The sequence below is a fragment of the Adiantum capillus-veneris genome, chromosome 12 (genome assembly GCF_014529385.1).
Source record: "Adiantum capillus-veneris isolate H3 chromosome 12, ASM1452938v2, whole genome shotgun sequence".
Lineage (NCBI taxonomy): Eukaryota > Viridiplantae > Streptophyta > Polypodiopsida > Polypodiales > Pteridaceae > Adiantum > Adiantum capillus-veneris.
Genome location: NC_140942.1, coordinates 31,771,020 through 31,789,115, shown reverse-complemented (window position 1 = coordinate 31,789,115; position 18,096 = coordinate 31,771,020). Strand labels below are relative to the sequence as shown.

General features: G+C 39.9%; 2 pseudogenes; both read left to right on the top strand.

Moving 5' to 3' along the window:
* Positions 1–12,065: 12,065 nt before the first annotated feature.
* Positions 12,066–12,771, top strand: LOC147445530 (small ribosomal subunit protein eS8 pseudogene; annotated as a pseudogene).
* Positions 12,772–13,074: 303 nt separating this feature from the next.
* LOC147445529 (large ribosomal subunit protein uL15x pseudogene) lies at positions 13,075–13,484 on the top strand (annotated as a pseudogene).
* The last annotated feature ends 4,612 nt before the right edge of the window (positions 13,485–18,096 follow it).

Genomic DNA, 18,096 nt, shown 5'->3' with positions numbered 1-18,096 from the left:
TGTGTAAACTTACAAGTGTTATGATGGCCAAGTGCTAAACGTACCTAACTTTAAGACATGGCTAGAATTCCCAAGTGGTGGATCTAGGAGACACCAAAAATTGGATCCACAATTCAAGCCTTCGTTATAATGACCATGTGATTGATCCTTGATGCATCTAATTCCCAATTCTTAGTATAAATAGCCAAGTGGTGGATCTAGCATCGACTCATCCCACAAACATTGTTTAAAAATACAAGTGTTATGATGGCCAAGTGTTGATTGCACATAACTTTAAGGCATGGTTAGAATGGGCAAGTGCTGGATCTTTGATGCAACTATTTCCCAATTCTTAGTCTAAATGGCCAACTGTTGGATCTAGGATCTACTCATCCCACAAACATTGTGTAAAATTATAGGTGTAATGATGGCTAAATTTTGATTGCACCTAACTTTAAGACATGGTTAGAATGGCCAAATGGTGGATCTTTGATGCACCTATTTCCCAGTTCTTAGTCTAAATGACCAAGTGGTGTACCTAGGATCTACTGATTCCACAAACATTGTGTAAAATCACAAGTGTTATTATGACCAAGTGTTGAATGCACCTAGCTTTAAGACATGGTTAGAATGGCCAAGTGGTGGATCTAGGAGACACCAACAATTGGATCCACAATTCAAGACTTTGCTATAATGGCCAAGTGGTGGATCTTTGATGCACCTACTTCCCAATCTTTAGTTTAAATGGCCAAGTGGTGGATCTAAGGTCTACCCATCCCACAAACATTGTGTAAAATTACAAGTGTTATGATGGCCAAGTTCTGAATGCACCTAACTTTAAGACATGGTTAGAATGGCCAAGTGGTGGATCTAGGAGACACCAACAAGTGGATCCACATTTCAATACTTTGTTATAATGGCCAAGTGGTTGATCGTTGATGCATCTAAATCCCAGTTCTGAGTCTAAATGGCCAAGTGGTGGATCTAGGATCTACTCATCCCACAAACATTTTGTAAAATTACAAGTGGTATGATGGCCAAGTGCTGAATGCACCTAGCTTTATTACATGGCTAGGATGGCCAAGTGGTGGATCTAGGAGACACTACAATTGGATCCACAGTTCAAGCCTTCGTTATAACAGCCAAGTTGTGCATCTTTGATGTATCTAATTCCCAATTCTTAGTTTAAATGACCAAGTGGTGGATCTAGGATCTACTCATCCCATAAACATTCTATAGAATTACAAGTGTTATGATGGCCAAGTGCTAAATACACCTAGCTTTAGGACATGGCTAAAATGGCCAAGTGCTTGATCTAGGAGACACCAAAAATTGGATCTACAATTCAAGCCTTCGTTATAATGGCCAAGTGGTAGATCTTTGATGTATCTAATTCTCAATTCTCAGTCTCAATAGCCAAGTGGTGGATCTAGAATCTATTCATCCCACAAACATTGTGTAAAATTACAAGTGTTATGATGGCCAAGTGTGGAATGCACCTAACTTTAAGACATGGTTAGAATGGCCAAGTGGTGGATCTAGGAGACATCAACAATTGAATCCACAATTCAAGCCTTTGATATAATGGCCAAGTGGTGGATCTTTGATGCACCTACTTTCCAATTCTTAGTGTAAATGGCCAAGTTGTGGATCTAGGATCTACTCATCCCACAAACATTGTGTAAAAATACAAGTATTATGATGGCCAAGTGCTAAATGCACCTAGCTTTAAGACATGGTTAGAATGGCCAAGTGGTGGATCTAGGTAACACCAACAATTGGATCCACATTTCAAGCCTTCATTATAATGCCCAAGTGGTGCATTGTTAATGCATTTTATTCCCAATTCTAAGTCTAAATGTCCAAGTGGTGGATCTATGATCTACTCATCCCACAAACATTGTGTAAAATTATAAGTGTTATGATAGCCAAGTGCTTAATTCACCTAACTTTAATACATGGCAAGAATGGCCAAGTGGTGGATCTGAGAGAAAACAACAATTGGATCCACAATTCAAGCCTTTGTTATAATGGCCAAGTGGTGAATGTTTGATGTATCTAATTCCCAATTCTCAGTCTAAATGTCCAAGTGGTGGATCTACGATCTACTCAGCCCACAAACATTGTGTAAAATTACAAGTATTGTGATGGCCAAGTGTTGAATGCACCTCACTTTAAGACATGGCTAGAATGTCCAAGTGGTGGATCTAGGAGACACCAACAATTGGATCCACAATTCAAGCCTTTGTTTTCATGGCCTAGTGGTGGATGTTTGATGTATCTAATTCCCAATTCTTAGTATAGATGGCCAAGTGGTGGATCTATAATCTACTCATCCCATAAACATTGTGTAAAGTTATAAGTGTTATGATGGCCAAGTGCTAAATGCACCTAGCTTTAAGACATAGCTAGAATGACCAAGTGGTGGATCTAGCAGACACCACCAATTGGATCCACAATTCAAGCCTTCGTTATAATGGCCATGTGATCAATCCTTGATGCATCTAATTCCCAGTTCTTAGTATAAATAGCCAAGTAGTGAATCTAGCATCTACTCATCCCACAAACATTGTTTAAAATTACAAGTGTTATGATGGCCAAGTGTTGATTGCACTTAACTTTAAGCCATGGTTAGAATGGCCAAGTGGTGGATCTTTGATGCAACTACTTCCCAATTCTTAGTCTAAATGGCTAACTGTTAGATCTAGGATCTACTCATCCCACAAACATTGTGTAAAGTCACAAGTGTTATCATGTCCATGTTTTGATTGCACCTAAGTTTAAGACATTGTTAGAATGGCCAAGTGGTGGATCTTTGATGCACCTACTTCCCAATTCCTAGTCTAAATGGGCAAGTGGTGGATCTATGATCTACTCTTCCCACAAACATTGTGTAAAATCACAAGTGTTATTATGGCCAAGTGTTGAATGCACCTAGCTTTAAGACATGGTTAGAATGGACAAGTGGTGGATCTAGGCGACACCAACAATTGGATCCACAATTCAAGCCTTTTCTATAATGGCCAAGTGGTGGATCTTTGATGCACATACTTCCCAATTCTTAGTTTAAATGGCGAAGTGGTGGATCTGGGATCTAGTCATCCCACAAACATTGTGTAAAAGTACAATTGTTATGGTGGCCTAGTGTTCGGATTGCACCTAAACTTAAGACATGGTTAGAATGGTCAAGTGGTGGATCTAGGAGACACCAACAATTGGATCCACATTTCAAGACTTTGCTATAATGGCCAAGTGGTTGATCGTTTATGCATCTAATTCCTAATTCTAAGTCTAAATGGTCAAGTGGTTGATTGTTGATGCATCTAATTCCCAATTCTAAGTCTAAATGGCCAAGTGGTCGATCTAGGGTCTACTCATCCCCACAAACATTTTATAAAATTACAAGTGGTAGGATGGCCAAGTGCTGAATGCACCTAGCTTTAATACATGGCCAAGTTGTGGACCTAGGACACACCGACAATTGGATCCACAATTCAAGCCTTCGTTATAATGGCCAAGTGGTGTATCTTTGATGTATCTAATTCCCAATTCTTAGTTTAAATGACCAAGTGGTGGATCTAAGATCTATTCAGCCCTTAAACATTGTGTAAAATTACAAGTATTATGATGGCCAAGTACTAAATTCACCTATCTTTAAGACATGGCTAGAATGGCCAAGTGGTGGATCTAGGAGACACAAAAAATCGTATCCACAATTCAAGACTTCGTTATAATGTCCAAGTGGTGGATCTTTGATGTATCTAATTCTCAATTCTTAGTTTAAATAGCCAAGTGTTGGATCTAAAATCTACTCATCCCACAAACATTGTGTAAAATTACAAATGTTATGATGGCCAAGTGTTGATTTCACCTAACTTTAAGACATGGTTAGAATGGCCAAGTGGTGGATCTTTGATGCACCTACTTCCCAATTCTTACTCTAAATGGCCAAGTGGTGGATCTTTGATGCACCTACTTCCCAATTCTTACTCTAAATGGCCAAGTGGTGGATGTAGGATTTACTCATCCCACAAACATTGTGTAAAATCACAAGTGTTATGATGGCCAAGTGTTGATTGCACCTATCTTTAAGACATGGTTAGAATGGCCAAGTGGTGGATCTAAGAAACAATATGTGTTCTATAACGTTCTAGAGTGGACAATTGTTAGATCTAAAATGTAACAAAGCTTCTATAAATTGTTTAAAATATTCACTTATTGTGGATCAAGGATTTGAAAAATGGTGAAAAATGTTTTTGGTGGATTTAGAATACACTCATTCTCACAGAATCCATTAAGGTTGGACAAGTGGTGGACCTTGGATGGATGGACATTTCAACAACTATGATTGAATCTTTGATTGAGCTAGTATCTACTCTTCCATTGTTTCTAGATTGACCACGTGGTGGATCTAAGATCAGTACTAGTCTTCCACAACTTGTTTTGATTCAATATATAGGATGCACACCCCCATTCAAAAATTCATTAGAACAACTTTGATTTTATGTTGGCTGCATCCTTCATTGCACAAATTGAAAAAAAGGGATGATTATGTGGATGTCAATAATCATGTCAAAATATCTTGTTTGTTAATATGTCATTCTCTAGGAGGCTATTGTGTGATATTTCATTGTTTTTTGCTTAGATCCAGGGATTGAGGGTGGGATAGATAAGGAATGCTTCAATCCAGCAACAAATAATGAGAGCCTTCCACATGTATCCACAAAGGTCTCACTTGAAGAATTGAATCCAATTGTTGATACTTAAATGCAAATACATGAGGCCTCTTTGCTACATCTTGCATCGAAGGAAGCCATGGGTGAAAACTTTTCAATCTATAAAAGATGTGCAAGAGAGTGTTGTTGATGCAACTACTTTGATTTCATCAAATCCCAACAAATCCATGTTGACAGTAATATTGGACTTGAATGGTCTACTATTGAAACGAAGTCAACAACCATCATCTATTCATGTTTCTATTCAATATGATGCATGAAGGCATATTGTGTTACGGTCAGGGTGCATCCACTTTTTAAAGAGCATATTGAAAAGATTCAATGTTGGGATTTAGTCAACAGCTAGAGAAGCTAATTTTTACCAGATGTTGAGAACACTTCAAATCACTGCAGAGGAGATATTGCCATTTTTTGTAGTTTGGTCTCAATAATCTTGCTATGTTTCCAAAGGCGTGCAATTTTTTAGACAAAACAATCCTCAAGTTCTAGCTATGTTTAAGCCATTGGCAAAAATATCTCCATGCTTTGAATGTGATCCACGCAGAACAACTCTTGTGGATGACTCTCCATACAAATGTTGTGTTTCACCTACAAATAATTGCATATTTTCTTCAAAGTTTTGATGAAGAAAATATGGTTGATAATGTTCTCATAGAAGAGTTGCTCCCATTCTTGTTGCAACTTGACCAGAGCAAAGACGTGCGTGAGTTTATTGACTCTAATTGTTATGGACAAGCCCCAATTTCCATGACAATGAATACAAAGGTCTCATGGACTATGGAACGATCGAAACTCAAGACGGTCACAAAAGGAGATAACCACAAATAAGCTACCAATGTTTGAGAAGCTAGGAGACCTTTTTGCCAAGCAAGAGGAGTCAACTAATACAAGTAGGAAAAAAGAGATTAGCAGGAATGAAATAGTAGAAATAATGGAAAAAGAAAAAACCAATATTGATATGATGAAGGGAGCACAATTAATATCCTTAGCAAGGAAGCTGGGTTGTGCCACACCATGATTGAAGGCTGTAACAGCTAAAGCTTTTGTGAAGAAGCTACTAAATGAGCACAATCTTTTCAAACACTAAGGTACTACTCACTAGACATCATGTTGAATTTTCAATAAATACTTTTACGAATGATATTTGTATTTTGATTCAAAACACTCACTTCATCATGGTTTCTTGCAGAATTCATCCAGATTATTCTTTGAAGGAGTATTTCATAGGGAATTTGGACCATTTCATTCAGATGAAAGAAGAAACCTCTAAGAATAGCGAGGGGTTACTTTGGAAAATTTTGTGTCTTTGCGATCTAAAAACAATTCACACAAAGATTATTCTCTGTGTTTGAGTTTTTCTTGATATTGAACCATTGGTTTTTAGACCAATTTTCACCTAATTGTACTTCACCATTGATTTTTAGACCAATTGTATCAATTGACTTGGAGAGCTTTAAAGTTTACTTATGTATTGACAAATTTCCCTACTTTTATAATCACATGGTTTTTTAGTATTGTGCTACCAGTTTAAGATTCTTTTGGATGTCTATAGTGATCCAATGTTGAATGCTAAACCATCAATTTTCTTTTAAGGTTTAAAAATGAATAGCAACTAAATGTTTTGTGTTTCTTTTCAGAGCTAAAAGAAAGAAATATGTTGTTTTTAGGTTGGGATAATTCATTTGAAAGAGAAAACTCGTCTATTCAACCTTTTATGGGGACTCATCGAAGCCATCAACCACCCGCTACTCAGTTACTACTTACCTTGAAGCAACAACGGAGGGTTCTTATCTTAGATATAGATGGTTTATTACTTCATTCAGTTGAAATGTGACACGGTGATATTGTTCCATCATGGGCCGAGCACATGCGAATTGTGCTTGACAAAGATGAAGTTTATCATGTGGTGCGCTGTGATGCTGAAGCTTTCTTGGACTTTTGTTTTGATTATTTTGAACCTTGGATATGGAGTTGCTCTAACCTAACCAAATCTCAACACATACTTGAGATGTGCTTTCCTAAGCATTGTTCAAAGTTCAAGATGTTTTTGAGCAATAAGAATTGTCAAAATCCAAATATCATGACTGGATATAAAAGAGTTTTATCATAAGAATTTGACTTCGGTTTGGGAGATGTTTGAGGATCTGCATGCTAGCAACACATTATTTTTTATGATACTCCATATAGAGTGATGTGGAATATGCCAAGAACTTATCTCATATTTCTAAAATTTTGGAGACAAACACCTGAACAACTTCAATGCTTCTTAGAAGGCACAATAGCTCTGTGGTTAGTGGGATGGTTGTGTGTAAGAAACAAGAGGAGTTATACTTCCAATACAATTGTGAACAAGGTAGAGGATCCCGAGACAACTTATATCATGAATGTCTACTTGTCAAGAAGATAGTGTTGAGAGTCACATGTTGAAGTTGTTTGGCAAGAATGTAGTGACAAAGATATCAATTGTACACAAAACCACATATCAATTAGAACTGGTTTATTTTAAATTGTTATTCAAGGTAATATAAATTGTACATTTATCTTTCATCCAACCATTTATCACATTATTTTTTTCTACTTGAAGTGTACCCTATTGTAAGGGGACTTCTGTTCAATCTAATGTGTTTCACATGGAGTGCACCTTAACACCTGGGGGACTCTTTATTAATGGAGTGCATCCTTCTTATGGGTGCTCTTTTCCTTGTTGTTTTGAGTAGAGAATTATCTATATTGTGCTCATATCTTGTGTAAATGGATCCACTATAAATATTTAGACCTTGTTGTAACTTGGATGTTTCCAAAAAGTTCACCCTAGTGAAAGGGGACTTCTTTATTAATGGGGTGAATTTTAATTTAAGGATACAAAATTTTCTTTTTATTTTTAGTTTGGAATGTGATCACTATTTTTGTTTACAATGTATAAATGTATTTAGTCAAGAGAACTCTTTTTGCTTCAAGACACAAGTACAACATGAACAATGTCCTTTTTTCTTCAAAAAATGAGTATGACTTCTTATGCTGGGTCAATGGGTGGTAAATATTATTTTGTACTAAATTTAAGTTGTATCAATAGAAGACCTCTTTTTTTATATTCATTCAATAAAAAATTTATTCACTAAACAATGTTGTTGTCATATTAACATGGAGATTCATACAAGAATATGCCATGTTGTTGTGATATTGGCATGGGAATTCATATGCATGTATTCATGCACAAATAATTTTTTTTTAAATCTAAATCAATCAATTTGAAAAATATGCATCATAACCCATTCATTTAGAACATAATATCAAAATCGTAACTCTTTATCATAAAATCCATTATTGACATTAGTTTAATCCTTCTTCCTTAAGACTTGTGTTTTCCAAATATGTTTAATGATAAGAACAATGTAGTAAACACAAGAGGTCTACCTTTATTATAGTTGCAAAGAGATTGAAATTTTCTTTATAGCAACTGCTTTTTTCTTGTAAATACACATAGAATAACATTGATACAAGTAGCATGAAATTGATTAAATTGTCTAGGATGGCCAAGTGGTGGATTTAAAAACCCCTTTGTTATAAAATGTATAAAATTAGGATGACTTAACATAAGTGTAGTTGAATACCTAAATTTCTTATCCTCATGAACATGTTTGAAAGAATACATCTATGTGCATAAAGTGGCGTATCACATGGTATTCTAGAATGTAATATATGTGATCTTGACACTTCTTGATGTATCTCAAGAAACATCTAAAAAATCAAAGTGAAAGCAATATCTTAAATAAAATTCATTTTTTGTTTGTTAATGGTCAAATTGGCATTTAGAACAATTTAGAAATATATATAGGTACTCATTTTAACATATCACTTTGAGTGTAGCTTGGACAAGAAGTTGACGTTGTATTCTTCCATAGGTTAAGGGAACCTAGCTTGGACAAGTGGTGGGATTTATATTCCTTCAAGGGAGCCTAGCTTAGATGAGTCTTACCATACACCGAGCAAACTTTACCGAGCAAACCAAAAAACCGAGCGAAACCCATGTGTGTGTATGTGCGTGTGTCAAAAGGTAAACATAGAAAATGACATGTGCATGAAAAAATAGTGTACTTTTAGTGATGTAAAGCAATGGTGGCTCTCCATACCAGTGAATGAAGAACAGTTATGAATCATTGCACTACAAAGAAAAAAGAGAATAGTAGGACAAAATGTTACCCCTTCAAAAGAAGCATGAGATAAATAAAATCTACAAGTCGCCATTCTAACTTACCCTAAAATATATAATTAGGAAGGGTAAATCGAAAGTTTCAAAGGGCTATGGTCTCTCTTCAAGAATGAGCCTTACGATCTTTCCAAGCTAGATGCACGCCCTCTGACAAGTGCTTGGAATGGCGTGGTTGCAGAGACGACATATTATAAGCATGGTATTCAAATGCATCCTTACTTTGTGTTGTCCTATTGAGAACGACGATCGATGGGAGAAGTGGAATGAACACATCTCGTTCAATGCTCGATACATTATTACACTAATGTGGGATATTTTAGATTCAACATAGAGGAGATTCACATGCGTGACTGGCTGGGGTAAAGCAAACGTGAGCTGCATTCTTTCCTTGCCCTTGAATAAACTGAGCATGGAAAAATATTGATGTTTTCTCGCTAAACGAAGCCTTGCTCCAACTAACTCTATTGTTTTTTATAGAGTTAGCTTGCAAGAGCCAACGTTCACAAAAAATTGACCTTTAATGTTGTTTTAAAGGACAAAAGCTGAAAATTGATGGCTAGGCAGGAGGATCAACTTGATGGAAATTGACTAGGATTTTGGTGTAAAAATTGGTAAAAGCACTAAACACATCACTAACTAGGAGATTACCAATGCTCAATGCTTTTCCTTTTCCCATTGGTTGCTAAAAATGTTTTTTGCAAACACTGGCAAGAGCTTCATTTCATAGAAGCAACCAAAAAACTCTCTCGTCATCAACAGATTGCCGCGGCTTATGTGTGAACATGCTCATCAATGATAGGAAAAAATCATTTTCTCAAACGTACAAAATTCCTTTCCTCGAATTTGCTAATGTTGACCTATATATAGAGATACTATGTATAGCTTAACACAGGTAAGAGGAGATTTGAAAAAAAGGGTTATTTATTCGGTTTTTTATACTTATTTTTTCTATTTTCGGGGTTATTTTTCCCTTTTCCCAATCGACAGTTTTGAAATGGAAAATGACACCATATTAAGCTGAGACACATTTTTCTAGAATAGTGGCGCTCATAATATGTGAAGAGGGTGCGTTGCATGTTGACTCTCGAGGATCAAGACAAGAGGATTGGACCCTCGTTTGGTGCTAGATACTGTTGGAATAAAATAAAAATATGGCAGCTATCATGCCTTGAGAACCCCAAGGATATGAGCATCCGTTCAAATCACTCATCATCGTCCTATTTAACTACCCTATGTATCCACACATAGCATCGCAATCCGATCATGCCTAACCACCTATCTATGTGTATTGTTTCTCTCTCTCTCTCTCTACCTTCTCTCTTCTTCTTCTCTGTGTAAAACACACACACACACTACTGGAATCTCTCATATAATGCACAGTCTCTATGCCTCTGATAGTGGGAGGCCTCCTGGCCTTTCACTCCCACATGGTGTCAATCGCCAAGTACGGGTCTAGGACCTGCAACCTACATCTGTTGAAGATACCCTGCATGGAACCATGCACAAGGCTTCAACAATCGACAATCACAATGCTGCACCTGCAGTCTTCACCCAATGAGAGAGCCCTGCAATTTTGCCCTCTGGTGGCAATGACGATACATCCTCTAGCCATGCCCCTCTACGGTGCTGCAAAGCCTCTCCATGAGCAATCCTGTAATGCGGCTCATTTTGGCTGTAATTCTCAAGCGGCTTGGGCTGGATGCCCACCTGCAAACACTGTGCATCATTCTCCTGAGAGAATCCTCGCCATGCTCGAAAGATTTTATGCTCCTGAAGAAGAGCGGTTGGGCCCCTCTTACCATACCCACAAGCACACCCATGGAAGTGATGCCGAACCTTTCTGTTCTACTGTAGTAATCATATCAGCCACATCCGACTCTCTAATTGGCATTGAGTCTCTGTCTTGCTGCTGCGCATGCAATCATGCAGCCAATGTGGTGTCCCACTTAAATGCAACTGAGGATGGATGATTCTCACCAACTTGCAAGTTGCAATGCCTCACACTTTGGATACATGACCAATTGCTTGGTGGATGCAACTTCCTCAACCCACGCTGATTATGCTGCAAAACCAATGTAGATGCTAATGCTGTTGCCATTAATGCTGATGTGACTAAGGCAACCCTTGCGGCCAAGAAAGACGTCATCAACCCTACTACAGATAGATCAGTTGCAGCTGCACCATATGCAGACGAAACTGTTGCGGCCAATATTGTCGCCATCTTCCTCAAATTGAAGCGAAGATTTCTGCCCTGGGCTTTCACATTCGCTCCTCCAAAACCTATTGTCCTGCATGAACCACAGATTCCTCCATTCTAGCCAATGGTGATTCCAATAGTTTAAACGAAGTATTCATTGATGCAACCTATGATGAGGTTGTTACTATCAAAACCTTCTTGGACACTCTTGATGAGCATGATGTAGGAGCAATTGATATCGTCAACATCCTCACGTGAGAAACCGTAGCAGATGATGATGATAGTGCAGCCACCTCAAAAAACCTTACAACAGTTGATAGACCATGCAAATCCCTGCAACCTGATATGGACGAGCTGAATTTCCATCCAAATTTGTAAATGTTGGATCAGATGTCGCATTTTTACCCTCTCCACACACACACTTGTCACTCACACTATATTATGGCAAGACTAAGCAGAGGGTTGGAGCGAACTTATCCGAGCACTATTATGGCGGGACTAAGCAGAGGGTTGGAGCTGGTGTGGGGAATAGGCAAAGGGCGGCTACGTGGGCTGAGCTGGTAGCCAGAGGCAACACTTGACTTGACAATGGTAGCCGTCACTCACTTCTCTCTCTCTCTCTCTCTCTCTCTCTCTCTCTCTCTCTCTCTCTCTCTCTCTCTCTCTCTCTCTCTCTCTCTCTCTCTCTCTCCGTGCGCTCTTTGAGAGAGTTGTATTTTGAGAGAGAGGCGCTCTTTGAGAGAGTTGTGTATCAATACACAACTCTCTCAAAGAGCGCCTCTCTCTCAAAATACAACTCTCTCAAAGAGCGCACGAGAGAGAGAGAGAGAGAGAGAGAGAGAGAGAGAGAGAGAGAGAGAGAGAGAGAGAGAGAGAGAGAGAGAGAGAGAGAGAGAGAGAGAGGAAGATGAGCAGAAGAGTTGCGTAGGATCTCGGCCGTAGGATGGGTATCTCATGGGACTCCATGCACAAGAGGCGGGCAACTAGAGGCAAGAAGAAGACATGGCGCAAGAAAAGGAAATACAAGTTGGGTTGGCAACCAGGCATGACTAAGCTGTCCAATAACAAGACTGTAAGGAAGATCCGCGTTCTGGGAGGCAATTTTATGTATCGTGCTCTGCGCCTTGATACTGGCAACTACTCATGGGGATCAGAGGCAATGACTAGGAAGACCCATATCTTAGATGTTGTCTACAATGCATCCAACAATGAGCTTGTTAGGAGGTAGACGCTTGTGAAGTCTGCCATTGTTCAGGTGGATGCTGCACCATTCCACCAGTGGTATAGCCAGCACTATGGTGTGGACCTGGGAAAGAAGAAGAGAGCTGCCAGTGCCAAGAATGAAGCTGAGGACACAGATGCTACCGCAGGTGACAGGGAGAAGAAGCAAAGCAAACATGTCGAGCAGAAGATATCTGCTCGTAATGAGGATCGCAAATTGGATGCTCATCTGGAGGATCAAATTGCAAGTGGACTCCTTCTCGCTTGCATATCATCTTGTCCTGGCAAATGTGGGCAAGCCGATGGTTATATTCTTGAAGGAAAAGAATTAGAATTCTATCAGAAGAAGATTCAAAGGAAGAAAGGAAAGGGTACTGGCGATGCCACGTAGTTTTAGTTGTCAGGAAAGCCGTCAATCATGAGGGAAAAGGAGAAGATTCAAAGGAAGAAAGGAAAGGGTACTGGCGCTGCCGCGTAGTTTTAGTTGTCAGGAAAACCGTCAATGGTGAGGGAAAAGGATATAGTCTCACTTGGGCCAAGTTCTGCTTCTGCACCCAGTTGTACAAGAGCTGAACCTCATTTTTGCTCATTTGGGGAAATAGCTTGACTTATGATTTTTTGGTTAATGCTTCCAAATTGTATCCGAGAGAGAGAGAGAGAGAGAGAGAGAGAGAGAGAGAGAGAGAGAGAGAGAGAGAGAGACTTCCTGGTTCCAGACTAGGGAGGCCACCATGACGACTTGGTTAAAGAAGAACAGGAAGAAGAGGGGTCACGTCAGTGCAGGCCACGAAAGAATTGGCAAGCTACATAGAAAGCATGTCGGAGGTCACGATAATGCAGGAGGTATGCACCACCATTGCATTCTGTTTGACAAATATTACCCTGGGTACTTTGGGAAGGTAGGTATCCGCTACTTCCACAAGACAATGAACAAGTTCCACTGTCCCATTAATGTGAATGTGGATCGTCTGATCCGGAAGGAAAGGGGCCCTTGCTGGATGTCACACAGTTTGGGTACTTCAAGGTGCTAGGTAAGGGCGATGCTCCCCCCACTCCTCTGGTCGTTAAAGACAAGTTCTTCTCTAAGCTCGCAGAGAAGAAGTTCAAAGAGTTTGGTGGTGCCGTCCTTCTCACTGCTTGAGGTCAGATCTTCCCTTCTATTAACGTGTAGGCAGATGACGAGGCTTTTTTTGCTTCTCAATAAAGGATTTTTGTATGTGGACTTGCAGAGATGGGTTTTGATGTCTTAGTGATGATTGAATGTAGCCGAATTTCCCTTTATTAAAATAAAAAGAAGAGAGAGAGAGAGAGAGAGAGAGAGAGATCTCCACGACAAAGAAGAAGCAGAAGGAGTTGCGGCATAAGAAGTCATGACGGTAAGTGCCGCAATAGTGGATGTAACAAGCACGCAAGAGGCCACACCAACCACATCAGGTGCTCCAATCGTGGGCGACGTGTGCCCAAGGACAAGGTTGTCAAGCGGTTTCTTGTAGAGAATATTGTTGAACAAGTTGATGTGCGAGATGTGCAGGATGCTTGCGTTTATGATGGGTACACACTTCCCAAGATTTATGCCAAAATGCAGTACTGTGTTTCATGCGCCATTCACTCTCACGTTGTCCGTGTGAGATCCCGCACAACAAGAAGAGTTATATTCGAGAGCCACCACAAAGGTTTAGATGCAAGGAGGATATGGAGAACCAGAATCAGTGTACCAATGTTCCTGCTACTAGGAAGTAGAGATGTGTCTAGTTAGTGCATAAGTCAGGAGAGGAAGAAGGCTCATGAATTACACACACACCCAAACTCGTCATCTTTGTTCTCGTCGAAAGATGGGTCGAGGTGATTGTGAAGGCATTGCATAAGAGGTGATTAATGCCAAGCTGTTGCATGCAAGTGGTGATTATTGTTCATGTTGACAATACCTTATGATCTTCATTACCTCTCCCACCCTTGGTAACAAAGTCCTCGTGATTGGGCCTCCTCTTTTGCAACTCACTGTGAAAACTCTAAAACACTCCGTAGTACATGAAAACTATTTTTTTCAAGTATGTGATGTGAAGGATATTTTCCTTCTCCTCTTCGTTTCTCAAGTGTCATGATTATATGCTGAAGATCTTTTTTGTGAGCTAGACAATATGGAGTCACTGACCCAAAAACATTTCTCCCCAATTTCAATAAGGTACAATCTAACACCAAAGATTGCAAATACACGTTGTTCATATTGGCTCCAACCTACCAATACGATCTACCAAATCTACTTCTTCTACAACTTCCCTACAAGCAGTTGCCATAATATTATGTATTGAGAAACCCTCCTCCCCCTCCACAACATTGCACGTGCGCACACGCGCACGCACACACACACACACACTTTTACTTATCCAAGCATCTACCATGGTTTGAATATTGATGACCACAAGCCGTGATTGGAGGAAGGAGCATAATCTTGGATAATCAAGGAGTTAATTATAAGGATGGATGAATAAAGCCTTTATTAGGAATTCTCTAGACGTTTAGAGACAATGATAGATAGATTGTCATATGTAATTTGATGCTAAATGTTTCTATTATGATTTCAGTTCTATGTATCTTGTGGGGTTTTCCTTTCTTTTATGATTGCTCGGAAAGGTTTGCTTGGGGTTTGGAATTCCTCATCGTGCAACCAAACATGGCTAGGCACATAACCATTTATAGATGACAATGTGGCCACACTAGTAATAGTCTGATGGTCCCTCAAGAGTAATTGGTATACTACATGCAATGCCTTCACAAAGCAGCCTACACATGGAACTCAAGCAAGCAAAGAATATCATTCAAGCTCAAGAGCTACCTATGCATTATGATGGACATGTGGCATTTGAGTTACTATCTTTTGATCTATTTGTGCACGAAATTATGACAATTGTAACATGTGAATTTACCAAGGAGAATAAGTTTTCACAAATAGAGTTTTGGCATATGCTCTGGAAGATGGTCCAGAAGCAAGTATATGATTGTGTATCAATGTGTGTGTGAACACATTAAAGGAAGAGTATGGATATTTTGTTTGAGACTATTTTAATGTGTGTGAACACATTAAAGGAAGAGTATGGCTCTTTTGTTTGAGAATATTTGAGATGCAACATGGTTATTTTGCTACACTATACTCTATAGAGTAACTATTGAGATCTTGATTTAATCTTTTTCATTGCTTATGCTCGCTCGGTTTCTTGTCCGCTCGGAAGTACTCGCTTGAGGATTGGAATTCCTCAGCTTAGATAAGTGCACCATGAAACCAACACTCTTATGATGCAACCAATCATATGATACATGTTTTATGTATGCTTCATGCCTCAAATGAAGAAATCCTAGGTTAGTAGTGTAATTTTCTTGGATGAGGTTGAATGTCATAGAAAGGTAGGTTGTTTTCATCAATTTGGGTCCTAGTTTGGACAAGTGTGGACCCTGAATAAGTTTAGGTACTCATCTTGAACTTAGCTTGGATAAGTGGTGAGCCTTGAAACTTTACCTTCAGATAAATCATAGGTAGGACAATAAGGCATACACAACGATAATAATTGGAATGCACTAGTATCTTAATGGTTCAATTGACTAAAACCATGAAATTTCATGTCCAATTTTGTTCTCAATGTGTAATTTACGTGCATAATTTGGAATGAGACCTTAACAAAATTGACGTCTTTGACAAAGATATCATTACTTTATACATGATATGTTGAAAGTTGTCCAACCTAGGAATTGGGATTTTCCCACTTTACCTAATATAGTCTTATGAAACTTGGGCTAATTAAGAGATTTTGCATGAGCTAGATGTGTGCCTAAACCCATATCCCAAATGGTGCTAGCATCAAGTGCTCCTAATTCCATGTGCTTAGAGTGCCAAACTACCACTTGTCTATCATGCTTGTGTATTGTGTGCATAATATCATGGCTATGGTGATGTTGTGCTTCTCTATATTGGTGTTCTCCGCCCCCTTTGAGTGCAAAACTCACCCTCCTTATATTGTATTTTGGGAGTGGTGACCTCTAAGTGGAGTGAGAGAGAGTGTGAGTGTGCCATGTGATTGCGGGACGTGCTCCAATGGAGCCTCTTCTTATTCTGCTGAGTAGGAGAGAGAAGGTGAAGAGAGTAGAGAGAGAGGGAAGGAGTGGGGTAGGGATAGGTGAATTTACAAATGATAGACATGGCTATAATTAGGGTAACTTGGTTTAGGGTTTTTTTACAAGGGTATTGCCGATGGAGGAAAAGTCGTAGAAGAGGGATGGAGTATGCTTCTGCATCGTCGGTGTTTTGCCGATGCCGAGATGCCATGCGTTCGTCACTTTTAGGGCCGGACGGGGCATGCCTGCAGTGTCAATCTTTGATTTGATAGTGCTTCCACGTGCTTTTGGTCGTCTTCTTTGTTGATGCTGAGTTTCTTTGTTTTTTTCTTCTTGTGTGTGCGTATGGCGCTTGTTTGGTGTATGTGCATGTGCTCGTTTGGTTTGTGTGAGGATGTAAGAATGTGCATTTTTATGCATGTAAGTGATATTGTGTGTATGAAAAACATGTGGGTGTGGGTGTTTATAGTATATGTGGTTGTGTGTGAATGTGTATGTGCGTAAGTGTATCGGCAAGTGTGTGTGAACGGGAGTTATAAGAGAAATACATACATCTTATTATTCTTTATATTGCTAGCTTGGCCGAGTACTACATAGAGAACGAGAGGGAGAGAATGGTGAGAGGGAGAGAGAGAGAGGAGAGGGTGTGTGTGTATGGGTGGGTAATTGAGAGAGAGAGAGAGAGAGAGAGAGAGAGAGAGAGAGAGAGAGAGAGAGAGAGAGAGAGAGAGAGAGAGAGAGAGCTATCTTGGGCTGCCACACAGAGAATGAGAGGGAGGGAATTGAAAGAGGGAGAGAATGGTGAGAGGGAGAGAGAGAGAGAGGAGGTGGGGTGTGTTTGTGTATGGTGAGTGTGTGTATGGGTGGGTGTGTGTATGTGGTGAGGAAGCAAGAGAGAGAGAGAGAACTTGTTTTTTTGGCACCATGTATGAGTTTGGTGCTGACATCAGGACAAGGGAGAGAGTGGGCGTGAGTGAGGGAGAGAGGGAGGGAGAGCGGGTGAGGGAGAGATTGAGGTGGTGAGGGAGTGTGTGGGTGTGAATGAATGAGAGAGAGAGAGAGAGAGAGAGAGAGAGAGAGAGAGAGAGAGAGAGAGCTAGTTGCATGGGGACCCCCTATGAGTTGACAAACTAGAGGGAGAGAGAGTGTCCTTGGCCACATGCCATAGTGAAGGAGAGAGAGATTGAGCACCATGCTGGGGAAAGAGAGAGAGAAGGAGATAATGGAGGAGAGGGAGGCAGGTAAGGTCAAGGGGAAAGCGGCCCTCTGTGGGTGCGAGCAGGGTGGTGGTATGTAGCCTGAGGAAAAGAGAGAGAAAAAAATGATTATTTTGTTTTGTTTTCATCATCAAGCTCCTCTTTTGGAGTTGGTTCCCGTGGCCATAGCCTCCAAAAGCCAGGCCTCGTTAGCCTCTGGGTGAGCTAGAGTGCGGTGCTGTTAACCCCGTGTCATTATCCCTGTTCCAAAAGGTTAGAGGCATTTATGCCTCTAACTTACTTGTTTGGTCATTGTCATCAAAGGTGGAGGTTGATGGTGTATCCTCATCTGGAATGTGGATAGGTGGAGCTTGATCAAATCGTAGGAAACAGGGTTTAAGCCGCCATCCATTGACTTTGGTCTTATGAAGCTTACCATCCGCTTCCATGAGT